The 19,940-nt window shown below is 54.9% G+C and overlaps 1 protein-coding gene across 10 annotated transcripts in view; it reads right to left on the reverse strand.

Moving 5' to 3' along the window:
* MAD1L1 (mitotic arrest deficient 1 like 1) overlaps positions 1 to 19,940 on the reverse strand; it is a 432,704-nt gene that overhangs the window by 48,400 nt on the left and 364,364 nt on the right. The window lies entirely within an intron of this gene.

Below are 19,940 nucleotides of genomic sequence, written 5' to 3' on the forward strand. Positions count from 1 at the left end.
GGGCTTGAGGATTTGTGCCGGAGAGTCCCGAGACTGCAGCAGGGCCGACCTGGATCCCTCCCTGCCTTGCCCCTCCCCAGCTGTGTGAGTCTCTCAACCTTTCACAGTGTCAGAATCCTCTGTACAATAAAGTTCATCAGATCCACTCAGGGGGCATTGCTGGGGGCTGAGGGCATCGGCCCTGGCCGGTCCAGCAAGTGGCTGCCATCTAGGTAACGGTCTGCCTACAGGCCTGTTATTTACTTAGTATTTTCTTTAAACCAACTTTCCTTATTAGCTTCAATAGGCCCAGTGAAAAAGGAAGCTTTACATCACTGCTGTAAAATAAAAACAAACAGTGCTTGCTATAAATAGAGTGACGATGAAAACAAACTCAAAAGAGACAAAACAATTCACCGAAACCCTCATCTACTGGTCTGAGGTGGGCTCTGGGCCCACAGCTACTTGCCGGCCGTAGAAAGGGGCCCACAGGGTCAGATGTCAGGGTCCCATGGGCACTAGACTGAGTCCGTGTCTTCAGGGGATCAGACAAGTCCCACATGTGTTGGGGGGACCCAGAGCCTCCTCCTCACTGCCTGGTTGCTGATTGTGGGGCCGTCTTGCACAGGCCTGGAGGCTGGGAGGGGACGCCGCACTCCGCACCCTCCATCCAACCCCCCAACCAGAGGAGGGAGCCCCAAGCCCCGCAAGCCAGGTGGCGTCCAGATCTGAGCGCACGAGGAGGCCGCCTCAGCACGGGCTGAAGACCTCACTCCTTCGGCCTCCGAAGACGGGGTTAGCGGAGCCCAGGGCAGAGTGAATGCCGGGTGCGGCTCATCAGGCCCGAGAAGGCAGGGAGGAAGGCCTGGGGCCAGGATCTAGTTAGGCACTGGTGAGGGTCCGCAGAGAGCCTGTTAACAGTCTGGCTGCAGAAAGGCAGCTACCGGCAGGCCCGGGGCCAGCGGCACGGCCGTCACAAGGCCTGGGCAGGGAGACCTCGCGGTCCACTGAGGGCCTCTGTGAGGAGAAAGATGAGACAGCACTTCAGTCCTGGGGAGGGTCTGGAACAAGCCCCCGCACAGCACGGCCTGGCTGAAGGCCCGGGAGCCAGTACTGAGGCTGACTCCTGAGCAGCACTCCAGCCGCATCTCACCCCCAGACCCAGGAGGAGACTTGGGCTTGCAGAGACTGTCACCTGCCCACACCCCACGCGCTGGGCTCAGCCTGTGTTCTCAGCTGCCCTGCCCTGCCCCATCTTGCCCCGCTGCTCCCTGGAGCTCCTGGGTGGAGGGTGGCCGGCCTGCAGTCCCGGAACACCGTGGGCTCCCGTGATCCTGCAGCCCCGTCAGGCACCCGGGGGCCCAAGGATAGAAAGCCCCGAGGAAGGCCAGGCGCGGTGGCTCATGCCTGTAATCCCAGCACTCTGGCAGGCCGAGCCAGGTGGACCACAAGGTCAGGAGTTCAAGACCAGCCTGGCCAAGATGGTGAAACCCTGTCTCTACTAAAAATACAAAAAATTAGCCAGGCGTGGTGGCACGCACCTGTAATCCCAGCTACTCTGGAGGCTGAGGCAGAGAACTGCTTAAAACCCGGAGGGGCAGAGGTTGCAGTGAGCCGAGATCGTGCCACTGCACCCCAGCCTGGGCCCCGAGGAAAGCCGAGGGAGAAACTGGCCAGGACGGGGACGGGGCGGCCCTGCGGAGGAATTCCCACAGCCCGGTGGGACTTGCAGAGGAACAAAGACCCCGGGCCAGGGTCTCCAGGAGGGTCAGACAGTGGGGGAGCCGCTTTCCTGGCCACTTGTGTTGCCAGCAGAGACACCTGAACACCTGAAGGAGGAGGGGAGGCGGCTGCAGGGGTCATGGCCTGTCTCAGCTCAGCACTGGCTCCCTGCAGGGCAGACCTGGGGCCCCTTTCCTGGACGGGACTCGGGGGAACTTGCCTTTGGCCAGAGCTCCAGGGAACCTGCAGATCAAAGGTCCAGCCCTTCCTTTTGACTGGGGCTCAGGGCTGGATGGGTCATTATCCAAATTGCTTCTGGCTTCTGAACACCCCCCTGCCGGGAGTCTTTAAAGGGTGGATTTGCAAAGTCCCCATGACACAGTTGCTGGGCAATTTGTCAGGACGAGGAAATATTCCTTAGACATCCACACGAGCTGATGCCCAGAACTGCTGCAGCGGTGCCCTTCCCCCATGCGGGGCTGTGGCCTGGACATCTGTCTCCCGACCTCACGTGGACCCCTGATCCTCGATACTGGAGTGGGGCCTAACCGGAGGTGTTTGGCCGTGAGGGTGGGCCCTTGTGAACAGACTGGCCCCCTCCCTGGGGTGAGGGGGTTCCCACTGTTGGGAGAGCCTGGTGCCCCCCGCCCCCACCCCGCCCCTTTCTCGCTGCGTACTCTCTGCACACAACAGCTCCCCTCGTCTTCTGCCAGGAGTGGATGCGGCCTGAGGACCTTGCCAGATGCAAATGTCCAATTTTGAACTCTGCAGCCAGCAGAATCCTGTGTCGAATAAGCCTCCTCATAAACCACACAGTCTCAGGAGCTCTAGTATAGCCACACTGAAGCACTGAGACACCTACCACGCCCCCAGCTCAAGTCCCTACCTCACGCCCACTGACCACGCTCTCACTTGTCTAGTGACACCCTTCCGGGAGCATCCCTGTCCCCAGTCTGCCCTGTCCAGAGCAGGTGACCAGGCCCATCCTGTCTGGGACTCCCGGAAGGGGGCACATGCGTGAGGCGTGCACAAGCACCCACCCTATGGGATCTGGCCCACAGAGTCAGGGGCCCAAGGCTTCCAACCAAGACCCCAGCTCTCCACAGTGGCTCCTCCTTGGGGAAAGAGGGGCCAGAGAGAAGCTCTTGGGGGTCTGCAAGGCCTGTCTGCCTGTCCCTTGAGTCAAAGCTGACCTTGCCGGGCACAGATGGGGCCCCCAGGCCTGGTGCCAGCCCCGAGGCATCCCAGCCCTGCTGCTGCCCGGATGTAGCCCTGAGTGCCCACAGCAGAGCTTTCAGAGGTCTCAGGACACCCTGCCCTGCAAGCTTCCCTTCAGTCTCCTCAGAAGAAATTGCTTTAATATTATTTACAAGCGCAGGGCGACGGAGCAGCCAGATGGGAAGATGAGTCTTTTTACGATGCAGAGAGGACTGGAGACCTGAGAAGGGATACTCAATATTAATACCATCACCTCAGTGTGGAATTGAGGCCTCTTGGTAACCAGAGGCTGTTCACACAAGATCCCTTGAGGAATGCCTTCCACAAACTTTGATGTGAACTAATTAAGTTTGCACAGTTAATCAGGACTGGCTGCCTTGGAGACGCAAAGGCACAGACCCAGAGAGCGGCTGCTACGGGATCTACAGCGACTGCTCTCTCTCTCGCATGGCAGCCCCTCCTGCTTGCAGGCCCTGTGCACCGCCTGGGGGCTTCGGGGCTCCACGAGCCAGATGACAGCCTCTAGTGAGCCACTGGGCCCTCGGGGAAGCCCTGGACAAGCCTGCCAGCGTGACAGGCACCATCGGCCGCACTGGGCCAGGCAGACAGCCGTGACGCGCCCCAGGGGAGGGTGGGGTGGTCCTGGGTCTGGAGAACCACGCTGGTTTTGAAGCAAAACTCTTGGGATAGCCAGGGATGTCCATGTCAGAGACCACGAGTGCCCCCTGACAGACCGTGGGTGGGGGCACAGATGCTCAGCAGGGTTGGTTGGGGGGAGGGCGGCCAGAACGCCCGGGTGCACACTGGGAGCCAGGTGCCTGGGTTGGGAGTATAGGGCCTCAGTACATGCTGGAAGCCAGGTGCCCAGGTTGGTGGTGCAGAGCCCGGGTGCGCTCTGGGAGCCAGGTGCCCAGGTGGGAGCAGATAGACGCCTAGGCCCTCGTGCTGTGGGTCCCGACAGCCTCTGCCCTCCAAGGCAAGGGTGGACCTTGCAGAGCCTGCTCCTGGAATCCTAACTGGTTCTGTAAAGCTCCCTGTATCCCCACTGCAGGCTGAGGCCGTAACATGCTCCCAGGAACGAAGGGCTGAAGCAGAGATGAGAGCAAGCTCCACCCTCCAGACGCTTCCAGTCTCTGGGGCAGAGACACGAGGGTGCACTGTGCTGAGGAGAGGTCTTAAGTGGGGAAGAGGAGGCTCAGGGAGCGCTGCAGAGAAGCTGCTGGTGTGAGACGCCATGGGAGGCTGCGGACAGGCAGGCAACGCAGAGGCCACAGCACCTCTTGCCGGCCAGCCCCAGAGCAGTCCTGCTTGGCGGGAGCGTTGGGGGCAGGCAGGGGTGAAGGGCAGGGAACATCGTGAAAACCAACTAGATCTGTTCCACGGGCTGACGGGAGCCCTGAGGGCCTTCAGTGAGGGTGCACCATGACTGGGGAAGCAGCGGGAGGCAGCGACATAGGGCCCGGTGAGGGCCAAGGAGGAGAGATGGGCAGCTCAGCTGCCAGCGCTGGCTGGGCCAGGCTCCTGCAGGCGTCTCACTGTGCTGGCCTGCTCTCCATGCCCACAGCGGTCCTCCTGCAGTAGGGATGGGGAGGTGCAGCTCGGAGGTAGGGGAGGTAGTGGGCAGCACTTACTACAGGGCCTGCTGGGCTCCTGACCGCAGAGTGGGTCACCACAGCAGCACCTGCTGGCCCAGTGGGTGAGGGGCTGAGGTCGGCTGCAGTACTTGGAGCTCTAGGGCCAAGCTGGGGCGAAGTGGGAGACAGAGGCAGGCAGAAGCTGGTGAGATGGATGGCACGGTCAGTGCCACAGACATGGGCACCGTAGGCCTCCCCTGGCATCACTGACCACATGCCAGGGACACACATAAAGCTCATGCCCAGCCCAAGCTCCAGAGGCCTTCGGGGCTAATGGTGGAGGGGAATGCGGGGACAAGGAAGTGTGGGACAAGGATGAGGTGCTGGCTGCCTCCGCAGGACCCCCCGGAAGATGTGGAGGAGAGAAGCGGGTCCAGCATGGAAGGCGGCACTGCAGCCTGAGCTCCAGGTCTGGACGAGGCGGTGGCGGCAGCTTCCTCTGGGGGCCGCAGGAATTGGGACAGATCTGGCCCTTCTGCTCGCCCAATCTTCTGCAGAGTGCAAAGCGGGCCACGCATCCCACTGCAGGTGTGCAGTGAGTAGGAGCGAGGTGGGCCATAGGGCGCAGAGCCTTCTGCACATCTCAGCAGCACTCTGCCTGATTCTACCGGTGGCTCGGGCCCAATTTCCATTCCAGGAACCTGGGCCTGAGGCCTCCTGCAGGCAGGGAGAAGGGCCACGCTTCCTGGCCTCCGGGTCAGAGCTCCTGCAGGGTGGCTGAAGGGGATGGGAGGGGTGGCACAGGGAGGTGACACAGTCCCTCATTGGAGGGTCTGGACGGGCTGAGCACTGGCCCCTGCCATCAGCTCTGGACAATAATTGGAACTGAAGTTGTTCCAACGACTTATTAAAAATAGATGGCGATGCATCGGAGACAGTCCCTGCCCAGATGAGAGCCACATAATTAGAGCAGTGTCTGTGCTCGCTTCTCCCGTCTTCCCTAATACGCGGCGACAACCGTCTCTGAGGGGCCCTCCACATCTGTCCTCTGTGTGGCCAGTGCCCTGCCCTGCCCCACATGGCGCTGAGCAGACGCCAGCAGTAATTCCCCTACTGACCTCTGTAAGCACTGTCCCTGCCGTGCCCGCTCAGAGTGGGCCCTCCTGCACCCTGCCATTCAGCCCAGCGAGGTGCACTGTGGCCCCCCAGACACCAGCACTCCTGACCCCACAGTGGCCCCTGGGGTGGACAATTTGGCCAAGATAACCTTGAGGCAGAACAGGGAGCCAAGCCCAACCTGCTGATAACCGAAATCAGTTAGAACTTTCTGGATTTTTAAGGAATTGGCTCTGAGATTTCAAGTCACTGCCTCCCCAGCTCCTGGGTACTATGGGGGCAGCGTGGACTTCCATGGCTGCTGCCGCCCAGCACACACCACGCTTCCCAGGCTGCTCCCACGCAGGACGCGCCTCCCGGGCTGCGTGCTGCTGGAGTGGGGCCCTCCATGTCTGTCCTCCCCAGCGAGGCCTCCCACCCACCCCACCCCGTGGATAATTTACACAAAGAAAGTACAGGCTCAGCAGGGGGTGGGGAAGGGAGCTCCTGGAGGTCCCTCCAGGGATGGAGCATCATCCTGGGGTCCTGGGGTTAGGCTTGGATTTCTCCAGCGCGTCATGCGATACCCTTGCGGCCTGCCTGGAAGTCAGCACAGCCCATGCCGGGTAGGAGTGACACTGCGTGTTCACAGCCTTAACCAGAGGCGAGAGTTCTCACAGTTGGGGATGCAGCTCAGCACCAAGGGGCCAACAGGACGCAGTGACGACCACCAGGGGAACGCCCAGAAGACCAGCATGTCAGCTAAGGAGCTGGAGGTGTGACCTCCCCACACAGGGGCCCAGCGGTGCAAGCCCTGGCACACCAACCCTCTGCATGGAGAACCTGGCCTCTTCCCCACACGGACGAAGCTGAGCACGGAAGCGCCGCCTCACCGCGCCAGGCAGAAAGCTAGCCCGGCACAGCCCAAACCCTTGCGTGTGTAGGACTCCGCCGAGGCTCTGTGAAAGGCAGGCTGTGGCTCGGCAGGCTGGGGTGGGGCCCGAATGGCACCGACGCAACTGGTCCAGGCCACATGTGGACGGTGAGGCCCGGGACGGGAACATCCGAGCAACGATCCATGCCCAGGCACCATCGCCCGCCCCCATGGCTGCCGGCATGGGGCGGGGTTGGGTCTCAAGGAGAAGGCACACACGCTGCTGTGGGGGCCACAGAGGCCCGGGGGAACGCCAGGGAAGGAGCAGTCAGCCCACGTGGAGAGCACCCCTTGCCTGGGACCACCTCCCACAGCCTCTCCCAGAGGCCTCTCTGAGTTCCCAACATCTACCTCGGCACAGGCTCTTAGCTCTTCCTGAAATCCACCTTATAGTCTCTCAAGGGCAAGAACCAAGTCCAGGTTCCTAAACTCCCCAGGTTTCCTTAAATCCCCAGCCCAGGGTTGGGCACAGGGATGGCCTGCAAGAGCTCAGCCCACGTGCAGCTGGGAGCAGGCGACCTCCCCAGGGCCCTCTTCCCAGCGCCTTTGCTGCCTCCCCTTCTCTCCAACCTCAGTATCACAGGGACCCGGGAAAAAAACACCGAAAAACGTGACAAAACGGAACATAACCATGTTCCAGCCTGGCTGTGCCATCCATCTCCAGCTGCCGAAGGGTAATTTAATTAGCCTTCGTCAGTAATGAGCTACGATTTTCAATCAGCACCGTCACACTAGCACGGGTTGAGGGGGCCGAGGACCAGAGCCTCATGCAGATCACGTGCGTGGGCTCCATGGACCACATCACGGCTGTCCCTGCAGGAGGTGATGCCACACCACACCTAGACTGGGCTCCCGCAAGTGCCTCCGTGGGGCAGGCAGGTTCAGGTCCAGCTGCTGAGGGAGGACCCAGGCTCGTCCCACAAGGCAGGCTGTGAGCCCAGGAAGCAGCAGGGTCCAACAGGCGGCTGGCTGGAGCACTTCATAAGCCAAGGGGTGCCTCGCCCATGACTCCCCTGCCCCTGCCGTGCCAACCCGGAGTCCACATTGGTAGGTGAGGTGTGGGAGGCCCAGACACGGCGGAACAAGCCTGACCTTGAACCGAGACAGGGAGAGTGACTGACCCCAGATGCGAGCCGCTGCCCAGAACTGTCGGCAGGAAGGCCGTGCAGGCGGCAGCTCACGATGTGTCACACCTGGCCCAGGTGGTGCCCAACATATGCCTACCACGCTGAACCCAACATATGCCTGCCACGCTGAACCGACCATAACACCTGCCACGGTGAACCCAACATATGCCTGCCACGCTGAACCCAACATATGCCTGCCACGCTGAACCCAACTTATGCCTGCCACGCTTAACCGACCATAACACCTGCCACGCTGAACCTAACATACGCCTGCCACGGTGAACCTACCGTAACACCTGCCACGCTGAACCCACTGTAACACCTGCCACGCTGAACCCAACATACGTCTGCCACGCTGAACCCACCGTAACACCTGCCACGCTGAACCCAACATATGCCTGCCACGCTGAACCCAACATACGCCTGCCACGCTGAACTGACCATAACACCTGCCACGCTGAACCCAACATACGCCTGCCACACTGAACCCACCATAACACCTGCCACGCCGAACCCACCATACGCCTGCCACGCTGAACCCAACATACGCCTGCCACACTGAACCCAACATAACACCTGCCACACTGAACCCAACATAACACCTGCCACACTGAAGCCAACATACGCCTGCCACACTGAACCCAACATACGCCTGCCACGCTGAACCCAACATACACCTGCCACGCTGAACCCAACACCTGCCACGCTGAACCCAACATACGCCTGCTACGCTGAACCCAACATACGCCTGCCACGCTGAACCCAACATACGCCTGCCATGCTGAACTCCTGCACCTGTGATGGCGGTGCAGGCTTCCCCGGAGGGCCAGCAGCTCGGAGCCCCAGAGGAGATGTGCAGGGGACATGGAGGGGACAGGGTCTAGGGTCCCCACACTTGGGGGTGGAGAAGATGAGAAGAGAGGGGGCAGAACCACGGTGGCTCAGAGCCCACAGGACAGAGAAAGCAGAGGGAAGGAGAGACAGGATGAAGACCTCTCATCTCCAGGCTCTGCTGTGTTCCAGCATGACTCCCAGGCGGCAGCTCCTGCTGACAGATCCAGGCCCAAACAGCCCAGTCCAGGCCCCAGGCCTTGGGGAGCCTCCTCCACACCCTGCAGGCCATCTGCGCTCCCTCTGTCCCCTGTCCTGCGACAGAGAGGCTGACACCTACCCCGCAGGGCTGCCTGCAGGGTCAGACATGCACACTGTGAGCCCCACGGGGTGCTGCAGGCCTGGGACTCGAACACTCTATAGAGAGGATCGGGGCCACACTGGGGCTGCCGCACCGTTTCCCAGATGACAGGTCATACCCAGCGGCCTGGCCGATGGCCCTGAGCCCCAGGAAGTGAGGCCCCTGGTCCAGGTGCACAGGCCTCCCCATAGCACCTGCTCCTGGGTGAGCCCTCACCCTCTGTGCTGCGGCTTCCCCGTCTGTCTCTGCTCCCAGGCCCTGAGCCTCAGGGCAGGCAGCTCCTCCTGCTCATGTCCAGCCCATGTCTGGCATCCAACGGTCGCCTGCGACACCGAATTGGGCTCAGCTGAACGAGAGGCCTTTCTTTCCAGAACAGGATCCAGGCTGAAAATCGCCTCCAGGACGCAGCCCAGGGCAGAGGCCACTCTCTGCTCCCTCCGGCTCACACTCACACGGGCAGGTCTCCAGGGCTGCCCTCCTGGCTGCGGACTCCTGGGCACCGGACCCTGCCTCTCTCATCTGCCCCCAGCACAGGGCCAGACACGGGTGATGTGGAGAAACGCTTGCTGAACGAATAAACACAGGAATGAAAAGCCAGCTCCGAGCCTTCTGTGTGCTGAGATCTGACTCCACAGTGAGGATCGTTCTGTTTGGAGAGGACACCGCGATGGACGTCAATAAAACGTCAACGCTTCCAGTCAATTCAAACACCCAGGGTGGGGGGCGCAACAGAAGAAGAGAAAGCCGGAAACTGTCACGGAGAGAGAGATGGCCGTGATCTTTAATCCAGAAATCCCACTTTGGGGACTTTATCCCCAGGTGAGAAACGGAGAGAAGAAAGGGCCCAGCCCAGCAATGATGCAACGAGTCACACAGGGAAGGGCTGCATGCCGAGCCGTGGAGGAGCGGGGAGGAGCCCCCCGTGGGGCTGGTGGGCCCGGTTCCAATTCTGGTGCAGCCTCTCCTGCCTCAGTGTCCCTTTTCATAAAAGGGGGCCTTGACCCCCACTGTAAATGTGTGCAGGGAGGCTGGCTCACAGGCCCCATCCCCGGCTGGGGAGCCCCCTCTGGACCTCACGGCCTGGGGCGCGAGTCTGGGTCGGGTCCTGTCCTGGGGCCTCAATGGGCTAGAGAGCGCCAGCCCTAAATAGGGTTGTAATTACAGCGAGAGGGTGGGAGCAGGGGCAGGGCTCTGGGAGGAGGAGGTTGGGGGGGGCCTCAAGGAAGGTGGCATTTGGGCTGAGTCCTGGAGGATGCGAGGGGCGGTGGGGAAGGGCAGGTGGGGAGCCCTGGTGGACAGCTAGTAGGAGCACGGCACGGCCGGGGCTGGACAGTGCTGAGGGGTACGGGCAAAGCACCTGGGTTCTCTACGGATGGGGGCCAAGGGGCTCTTCTGGGGCTGGGCAGGGGGCTCTGTGGTGGATGGAGGGGTAGTGGGAGATCCTGGCAGGGAACACACCAGCTGCCCACTGCTGCCTCCCTCACTGTAACCCCCGACCACCATGGGGAGTGGGCACCCCAGGTGCAGGATGTGCCCCGACAAGGGCCGCAGCTCACCCCTGACGGACACCCCCACCGAAGCCCAAGCTGGCCCTGAAGCCCAGTGGGGAGACGTGTGTTTGGGGAGCAGGCAGGGCTTATCCTGCCTCCAGATGCTCAGGGACTCCTGGCCCTGAGACTGCTCCCCGTGGCTGAGCGAGAATGGATGCTGAGCCCATCAAGTCGGCACCAGGGAGGAAGCGTGGAGCACACAGGCCCAGGCTGAGGCCAGAGGGCCTCTTGGAGCACCCCACGCCAGGGTCAGTTCTGGTGGGGAGGCGTGGAACACACACAGGCCCAGGCTGAGGACAGGCGGGCCTCTCTGAGCACCCCATGCTAGGGTCGGTGCTTCTGCCTGGCCACTGGGGATCCCGGGACCGTGTTCCAGGCTCTCCATCTGCACCGGAGTGTGGATGGAAAACGAAGATCAGGCTGCCCAGCAGACAGTGGCTGGCGCCAGAGGTCAGTGCACGGCTGGTGAGACCCGGGATCCCCCACCAGCGCATCAGCTTTGGGGAGGTGACACACACCGGCAGACAACCGTGTCATCGCACGGCCAGGCTGGGCCACCGTGCAGAGGACAGAGGCGGTGACCGTGGCTTGGGATGGTCAGGGAGGCGTCTCAGGAGGAGACGTTGCAGCAGCACCGGGAGGGGGGGAAGACGGTGGCCAGGCCGTGACACCGAGGGTAGCACCCCCCGTGGCCAGGGTGAGGCTCTGGTGGAGGAGAGGAGACGGAGGGCTGACCTTTTGATCTTGATAATCCTATAGCTTTCCGCACAGCTTGTGGCTGAGTGCGGCTTCCTTAAAAAAAAAAAAAATAAAAGCGCTGTTGAGTGGCTCTCACCTATCAGCATTACCCAGAGGCAGGTGGTTCTTCATCGATCGCCTGGTGGGCTTAGGAATTGGCCCAGGAAGGAAAAGCCGCTCGCAGCACACCACCTGCTACCTGCTCGATTGGGGCCTTGTGTGGCTCAGCAGGACCCACAGGCCCTCCCGCCTGGGCACTTAGTGTACACGGGGAGGGGTGGGGCTGGAGGGCTCTAGGAGAGAGAGGTTGGGTAGGATGGTAGAGAGGAGGGGCAGGTATAGGGAGGAGGCGGAGGGCAGGGAGAGAGCACAGAGGCCTCCGGCTCTGCAGCATGGAGACCGGCCACACCCCAGGCCTGGCCATAGGCACCCTGCACCTGTGCCCAGTGAGTGGCCCCCACCCCCGGCCCCGGCTGGGCCTGGGAGCTCCAGGGCAGGCATACTCCGAGCCAAGGGCCTCCTTCCCCTCTGCAGGGCAGGCTGGGCAGGTACAATCAGGACAAGCTCTCTGTGAGACTGGGGACCCAGGCCCAGTCCCAATCCAGGTGAAGGTCCCTTCCTTCTGCCCCAGAGACGACTAACGAGCAGCTCCCCTGGCTGCCCCAGAGCCCCCCACAGGGGCCGTGGCTTCTGACCCTTCAGACTCAGCTGTTCCCAGGGGCCCTGCTGCTGCCCTGCCCGCCCCCACGGCTGCACTCAAGCCTGCGCTGTGCACACCGAGGCCAGCTGAGTACCGGATAGGACCTGGGCTGAGGCTGCCCAGCTCACAGGGAAGCAGAAGCCGAGAGACCAAGAAGAAAACATCCCCCAACTGGCTGACAGTCGCCCTCCTCGACCCCAGATGCCACTAAGAACAACGCGAAGTTCTGGCGCGCAGGGAGGGAAGTCCGTGTTGACTTGGGGGCGGGTCTGCAGCAGGAAGGCAGGGCACACCCTCCACTGGCTGCTCACTAACTCCCCTGCTGGCAGAACCTTCCGCTGCACAAGCAGAGGAGAAAGGAAGGCGTGGAACACAGCAGGTGGCCCACACGGGCTGGGAGGGGCAGGGAGAGGAAAGGCGGCAAGGTTCCCAGCAAAAGAGAAGACGCCACTCCAGGAACCCCGGGACGTATAAGGGAACCCTGTTTAGTAACGCTGCATGTGCAACAGATAACAGGTAGTTCACGTGCACAGACGTGTGCGAACATCTATGATGTAACCGAGCGGGACTGTGCAGAGCAACTGTTACAGGCTGAACTGTGTCCCCCAAATTTAGATACTAACCTAATCCCCATGTGACTGTATTTGGAAATAGGACCTTTAAGGAGGGAAGTTAAGTCTGATGAAGGTCATAAGGGTGGGTCCTGATCCAGCAGGGGCACCAGAGCTCTCCAAGTGCACAGCAGAAAGGTCACACAGGATTACAAGGGGCGGCCGTCCACAAGCCGGGAGGAGAGTCCTCCCCAGGGGCCAACTCCGGTGCCCCTTGATCTCAGATTTCAGCCTCCAGAACTGTGTGAGACACACGTTTGCAGTCTCAGCCCCCTGCCGTGGGGCTCTGTGACGGCAGCCCCAGCCAGACCAGCAGAGTGGTGGACACGGCCAGGTCTTATTTTGGTGAACTAGCCCCTTGGCTCCACAGATCTCTGTAACGTGCTTATGCGGGAGGATGGTAGCGGCATGGCAGCCCCACCTAGGAAGCAAGGTCTCCACAACCATGGGTCATGTTAAACCAGCTCCTTCTCTGGAGGCTAAGGGCCTCACGTGGTCAACTGCAGCCCAAGGTCCTGAGCCCCCCGTCTGGTCCAACACCAGGTGCTTTGTCTCTCTTCTCCTTCGCACAGGTGGTCACCCTGCCGGACGCTGCCCCTTTCCCCACCGTCCTCACCCACCGAGACCAGGTCCTACCACAATAAAAGGACTCTGGTTAGGGCTTTATGGAGTCACCAGCCTTTCAGAGACACATGCTAAAATATTTGAATGATTGAAGCTAAATTGATTACGATGCCTTGGATTTGCTTCGGAATAATCCAGGAAGGGGGAAGAGGGTGGGATGGGCTCACAGGGACTTCTCGATGCTGTTTTCCATATTTTTATATATATGCTTAAAACTTTCCATGGCAAAAAGTGAAAATAAACACAAATAGAAACCAAACCAAAAGCTAAAAGATGACAACTCATCCTAACCAGGCCAGGGTGACCTCCTCTCAAAACCCAGGCTCTGGAAGGACATCTCGCTCCTACCCCCAGAAGGTGATGTCCTTGGCCCCAGAGCCCCTGCCAGGTCTGCCCGGTCTTTACCCCTCTGCTCAAGGCCACACGCACAGGATGTCAACAGTATTTGTAGAATTAGCGAGGCAGCATGTGAAGGTGCGGTTCCATCTCCAGGCCCCCCCCCCGCCCTGGTCCTCCTCCCACTGGGTCTTAACTCCCCGAGGGGCCATAATGCTTCAATGCGTGAGGTGCCGTGTGCCTCTCCACCCAGGAAAGTGTGCACAAGCACACTCCGTGCTGCCTGTATAATTCTGGGAATGACAGGGGTCTATGAAGCCCACCCAAGTTCCTGGCATACAGACCCCTGCCCTGAGCTCGCAGTGGAACCCCCATGCTGCTGCTCCTCCTCACATGTGGATCTGGGACGTCATGCTGGGCAACTAAGACCAGGTCTGCCTTCATGTTGTAAACAACTAGAAAAATGAACAAAATACACACAGTAACTGTTCACAGACACTGGGCCGCGATCTCTGAAGACAGAGAAACAAATGAAGTGAACCTCTGAACACCCCTTGCTCTGCCCAGTGGTCTCTTCCAGGCTTGGCGCTGTGGGGTACAGCTCAAGCTCAGCATGATGGTCCTGCTGAGAGGAAGGGAGGATCTGTGGAGGGCGGAGCTGTGCACAGAAGGCTTCTGGCAACCTGGAGAAAGGTCTCGCTGAGCTGCTGAGTAATACACTCTACGCACACAGCATGCAACTCCACAAGGCTGAACCAAGCACATCGGGGAGCTGCCAGGGAACAACTCCAGAGGTCACGCAGGACCGGGGACAGGCACGTGCCGACCAGCCAGAGCAGGTGTTCTTGCTGAGCACCCAGGGCATCTGCTAGGAACCTCAGAAGGGTCATGTCTTAGTAGCAGAGTTAAACTAGCCCTGGAATAAAAGCAAATCCATACAAGCCCCAAGAGGGTGTGAAAACAGTTCTTGAAAGGACCAAGCTGACCCCAAAATAACTTAACTGCTTGCCAGAAAAAGCCCAATACTCTTCAAAGAAAGAACAAGGAAATTTGCACACTTTCATACACTTAACATAAAATTAACAATTACCATCATACAATCAAAAATTACTAAGCATGCAAAAAAAGGAAAATGTGGTCTATAGCTAGGAGAAAACTCAGCCAACAGAAATAAGTCCAGAAATGATGAAATCAGCAGACAAGGACTTTAAAACAGCAATTATAAATATGCTGCAGAATTTACAGGAAAACCTGAACACAGTGAAGGGGATGGCTGCTAGCCCCCAGGATGGCCCTGAGCGACCCTGCTTCCTGGCAGTCACACCCTGGTGCTGTCTCCTCCCACATCATACCAAGGTTGGCCTACATGATCAATTGAAAATGGCGGAGCCAGGCATGGTGGTGTGCACCGGTAGTCCCAGCTACTCAGGAGGCTGAGACGGGAGGATCACTTGAGCCCAGGAGTTCAAGGTTGCAGTGAGCTATAACAGTGCTGCTGCACTCCAGCCTGGGTGACAGAGCAAGACTCTGTCTCAAAAAAAAAAAAAAAAAAAAAAAAAGGCAGATGTGATAGTATATCAACTCCAAGATTATGTTATAAAATACACTGTAGCTTCCATCTTGGGCTGGCTCTGTCTGTCTCTTTCTAACTCATTCAACACTCACTCTGCGTTGAATGCTGCCATGTTGTGAGGACACTCAAGCAGACCTATGGAGAGGTCCATATGGAGAGGAAGTGAAGTCTCCTGCCATGGGCCACCTAAATGAATTTGGGCAGATCATCTGGCCCCTGTCAAGCCTTCAGCTTTGCAACCCAGGACAAAAGCCCCTAACTGCACCCTCTGATGAGAATCTGGGCCAAAACCATCCAGCTAAACTGCTCTGGGTTCCTGAATTTCAAAAACTTCACGAGACAACAAATGCCTGCTGTTTTAGGTGCTAACTTCTGGAGAAAGTTGTTACGTAGCAACAGACTGCTAAAAGGAAGGAGACACCAAAGATATGAAAACAATAACCAAATAGACCTTTTAGACATGAAAAACAAATGAAATTTTAAAACTCCACTGCATGAAATCAAGGGCAGGTTAGATACTCCAGGATAAAAGGTCAGTGAACTTAAAGACAGGAACAGAAACTATCCAAATTAAAGCACAGAAAAAAGATTGAGAACCAAAAAACAAAAAGTACAAAGCTTCAGTAATTAGGATAATATTAGTGACTTAAAATATGTAAAACTGGAGTACTGGAAAAAGGGGAGGGGAACAGAAAAAATACTTAAAGAAACAATGGCCAAAATTTCCCAAATCTGACTAACTATAAATCCATAAATCCGAGGAGCTCAATGAACCATAAGCAGGATAAATACAAAGAAAATCAGCTGGGAGTGGGGTGTATATTATATACAAAGTACAAAGATAAGACTACTAGCAGACTTCTTGTCAGAACCCATGCAAGCCAGAAAACAACAAAACAAACATTCTTAAGATGCCTAAAAAAAATGACTGTCAACACAGAATTCTATATCCAATTAAAATAACCTTTAAAGATGAAGATGAAATAAAGACATTTTGGGACAAAGAAAAGCCGAGAAAATTTGTTAGTGGCAGGACAACAATATAAGAAATGTTAAGGAAGTGCTTCCTGCAAAAGAAAAAAAAAAGCCAGATGGAAATCTGGATCAACACAAAGGAAGGAACACTACTGCCAGAAGCAGTAAATACGTGAATACAGTTCACGTATTTAAATAGGGGAATACACTTCAACAAGCATTTTTGAATCATTTTAATTTAGAAGATAATGTACTCTCTAAAGTGAAAAAATAATTTCACAAAAAAATTTTGTGCAAAAATTACATAAAAAGAAAAAATGGAAAAATACTTTTAAAATGCTCTATGTTAACTAGTAAGATTATTTGAAAATAGACTGACATAGAGCTGGGGTCATCAAACTCCAACCCATGGGCCAATTCTGGCCCACCGCCCGCTTTTGTAATAAAGTTTTACTGGCACACATCTGAGCTCATTATGTAACAGTTCCTTCTGTGCTACAACAGCAGAGGTGTGACACAGACAGTATGGCTCCCAAAGCCTAAAATATTTGATATCTGTTTCTTTACAGGAAAGGTTTACTGACCCTTGCCCTAGAGCAATAACTAAACCAAAACAGAAGAAAACCAAAGAGGTATAATTAATAAGCCAATGTTGGAGAAAACATGGAATACCAAAAAACAGCCCAAAAGAGGCAAGAAAAATGAAAAAAAGAATATACGAGACAAAAAGAAAACAAATGACAAGATGGCAGATTTAAACTCAATGTCATAAAAATTATATTAAATATAAATGGCATAGATTATCAGTCTGAATAAAAAAAGCAAGATTCAATTAGATGTTATCTTCAAAAAATCCATTTAAAATATACAGACACAGGTAGATTAAAAGATTAGAAATATAGATAGGTATATATAAATATTAAAATTGTAAGAAAGCAGGAGTGGCTATAATAATATTACTCAAGTCAGACTTCAGAACAAGAATATTTAAGAGATGAAGACAGACATTGCATAATTATAATTACAATTGCAAGTGATCAAGAAGATATAACAATCTTAACTGCGTATGTACCCCAAAATAGGGATTAAAAATATAGGAAGCAAAACCTGACAGATCTGAAAGGAGAGAGATAAAAAAATCGATAAAACTTAGAGTGATGAAGAAAAAAGAGATGATATGTATTGCCAAAATCAGAAATGGAAGAAGGGATGGCACTACAGATGCTATGGGTAATACAAGGATAATAATGAATTATTATGAATGATTTTATGCCAATAAATTTGACAGTATACACAAAATAAGCAAAAACTCAAGAAGATACAAATGACCAAAACTGACTCAAAAAACATCTGAGTAGTTCTATATCTATTAAATTAAATTCATAATTTAAAAAGCTTCCCACAGAGAAAATGCCAAGCCCAGATGACCTCACTAGTGAATTCTATCAGATATTTAGGGAAGAAATATCTCACACAAATTCTTCCAGAAAAAAGAGGAGGAGGGAACCCTTCCCAATTCATTTTTGAGGCTAGCATCATCCTGATACCAAGGCAAACAAACACATTACAAGAAAAACTAAACCACAGATGAATATTGCACAAGATCATAGATGCAAAAATTCTCACTAAAAATTAGGAAATTGAATCTATCAATTGTATAAAAAGGGACCCAGTGCGGTTTATCCTAGGAATGCAAGTTTGGTTTAACATTAAAAAAAATCAACCAGTATTACTTACAATATCAACAGAATAAGAAAGTTCATATGAACATCTCAATAGATGTAAAAAAAAAAAAAACTGACAAAATTCGACTCTTAGCAAGTAGAACAGAAGGGAACTTTCTCAGCCTGATAAATGGTATCTATGAAAAACTCATATTTAACAGCATACTAATGTCAAAATACTGAATGCTTTCTCACTAGCATCAGAAACAAGGTAAAAATGTCCCCCCCCCCATTCTTATTCAGCACTGTACTGAAATTCCTAGCCAGTACTGAAGGGCAAGATAAGGAAATATAAGGCATAAAAGTTGAAACGGAAGACATAAAACTCTAACTTTATGCACACGATACAATTGTCTATGTTGAAAATCCTGAAGAAACTACAAAAACTTTCTAGAACTAATAAGTAAATTCAGCAAGGTTACAGAATACGAGACCAATATATAAAAGTCAATTATTTCTATATATTAGGAATGAAACATTGGAAAATAAAAATTTTAAAGCACATTTACAAAAGCATGAAAACATGAACTAGTTAAAGCTAAGTATTTTAAAAATACACATAACCTGCACATTGGAAAATAAAAAACATTGCTAGGAGAAGGTAAAGACCTATATAAATACAGAAATATACCATTTTCATGGATTGGAACACAATATCGTTAGAATGTCAGTTCTTCCCGGCCGGGTGCAGTGGCTCATGCCTGTATTACAGGCAGGTGGATTGCCTGAAGTCAGGAGTTCGAGACCAGCCTGGCCAACATGGTGAAACCCCATCTCTACTAAAAATAAAAAATTAGCCAGGTGTGGTGGCAGGCGCCTGTAATCCTAGCTACTCAGGAGGCTGAGGCAGAAGAATCGCTTGAACCTGGCAGGCAGAGGTTGCAGTGAGCCGAGATCACTCCATGGCACTCCAGCCTGAGTGACAAGAGTGAGACTTCATCTCCAAAAAAAAAAAAAAAAAAAAAAGTATGTCAGTTCTTCCCAAATTGATCTACAGATTGAATGTAATCCAAATCAAAGTCCCAGCAGGCTTTTTTCTAGAAATTGACAGGCGGATTCCAAAATTTATGTGGATCTAGAATAGCTATAATTTTGAAAAAGAACAAAATTGGAGGACTTACGTTACTTGACTTTGAGACTTACTATAAAGCTGCAGTATTCAGGATAGCAGCACAAGGTCACCTGAATGGAACACAGAGTTCAGAAACAGAACCACACATATGGCAAACTGATTTTCTTTTGAGACGGAGTCTCACTCTGTCGCCCAAGCTGGAGTGCAGTGGCGCGATCTCGGCTCACTGCAAGCTCCTCCTCCCGGGTTCACGCCATTCTCCTGCCTCAGACTCCCCAGTAGCTGGGACTACAGGCACCTGCCACCACACCTGGCTAATTTTTTGTATTTTTAGCAGAGATGGGATTTCACTGTGTTAGCCAGGATGGTCTCAATCTCCTGACCTGGTGATCTGCCCACCTCGACCTCCCAAAGTGCTGGGATTACAGGTGTGAGCCACTTCGCCTGGCCGGCAAACTGATTTTCAACAAAAGTACCAAGGTAATTCAATCAGGAAAGGATATTCCTTTAAACAAGAGTTGCTGGAATAGGCCAACTAGGACTCGCCACAACTCCTACAGGAGTGACAGGTGAGAACCGGACACACCTTCCGTATCCTCACAGTGTTCCTAATCAGCAGCCCTCAAACCTGGGCTGATGACATCCATGTTTCCTGGGAGCCTGCCAACACCCGGGTTCCTGGATCCTACCTGTGGTGACCCAGGCTGGGCAGATGGGGCCACAGGCAGCTTTGGGAAGCCCTGCACCAGGTCATGATGTCTCTGCAGGGCCCCCAGAAACTGAGGCTGTCCTGGTTAGAGGAGCTGGGGAGCTGCTAGGACCTCCCTGCAGAGCCCAAACTTGAGGAAAGCTGGAGCCTCAGAAGGAAGGGAGGCCAGTCGACACAGTGATGACAAAGGGCCATGGCCAGGCTGCCCCAAAGTCCTCCCCTCCTTGAGCCTCCTGGCCTTTCCCCGCTCACTACAAACTGACTTCCTGCAGTCACAGTGGGCCCTCAATTTGGCAAACAGTGTAGTTCTTGAACCTGCGTGCGTCCCATCTCAGGGGCCCCACACCAAACCCCAGAAGGATGCTCACATACAATCTTCACTGTCATTTCCAAAGCAAGAGGAAGTATGGTGTGGTCAGCAGAAAGCACCCGGCCCCTGAGGGCAGGCACGCTGTAGGGCGTCCCAGTCACTCACAGGACCCTGTGG

This window comes from Pan troglodytes, chromosome 6 (genome assembly GCF_028858775.2).
Source record: "Pan troglodytes isolate AG18354 chromosome 6, NHGRI_mPanTro3-v2.0_pri, whole genome shotgun sequence".
In the NCBI taxonomy this organism is placed as follows: domain Eukaryota; kingdom Metazoa; phylum Chordata; class Mammalia; order Primates; family Hominidae; genus Pan; species Pan troglodytes.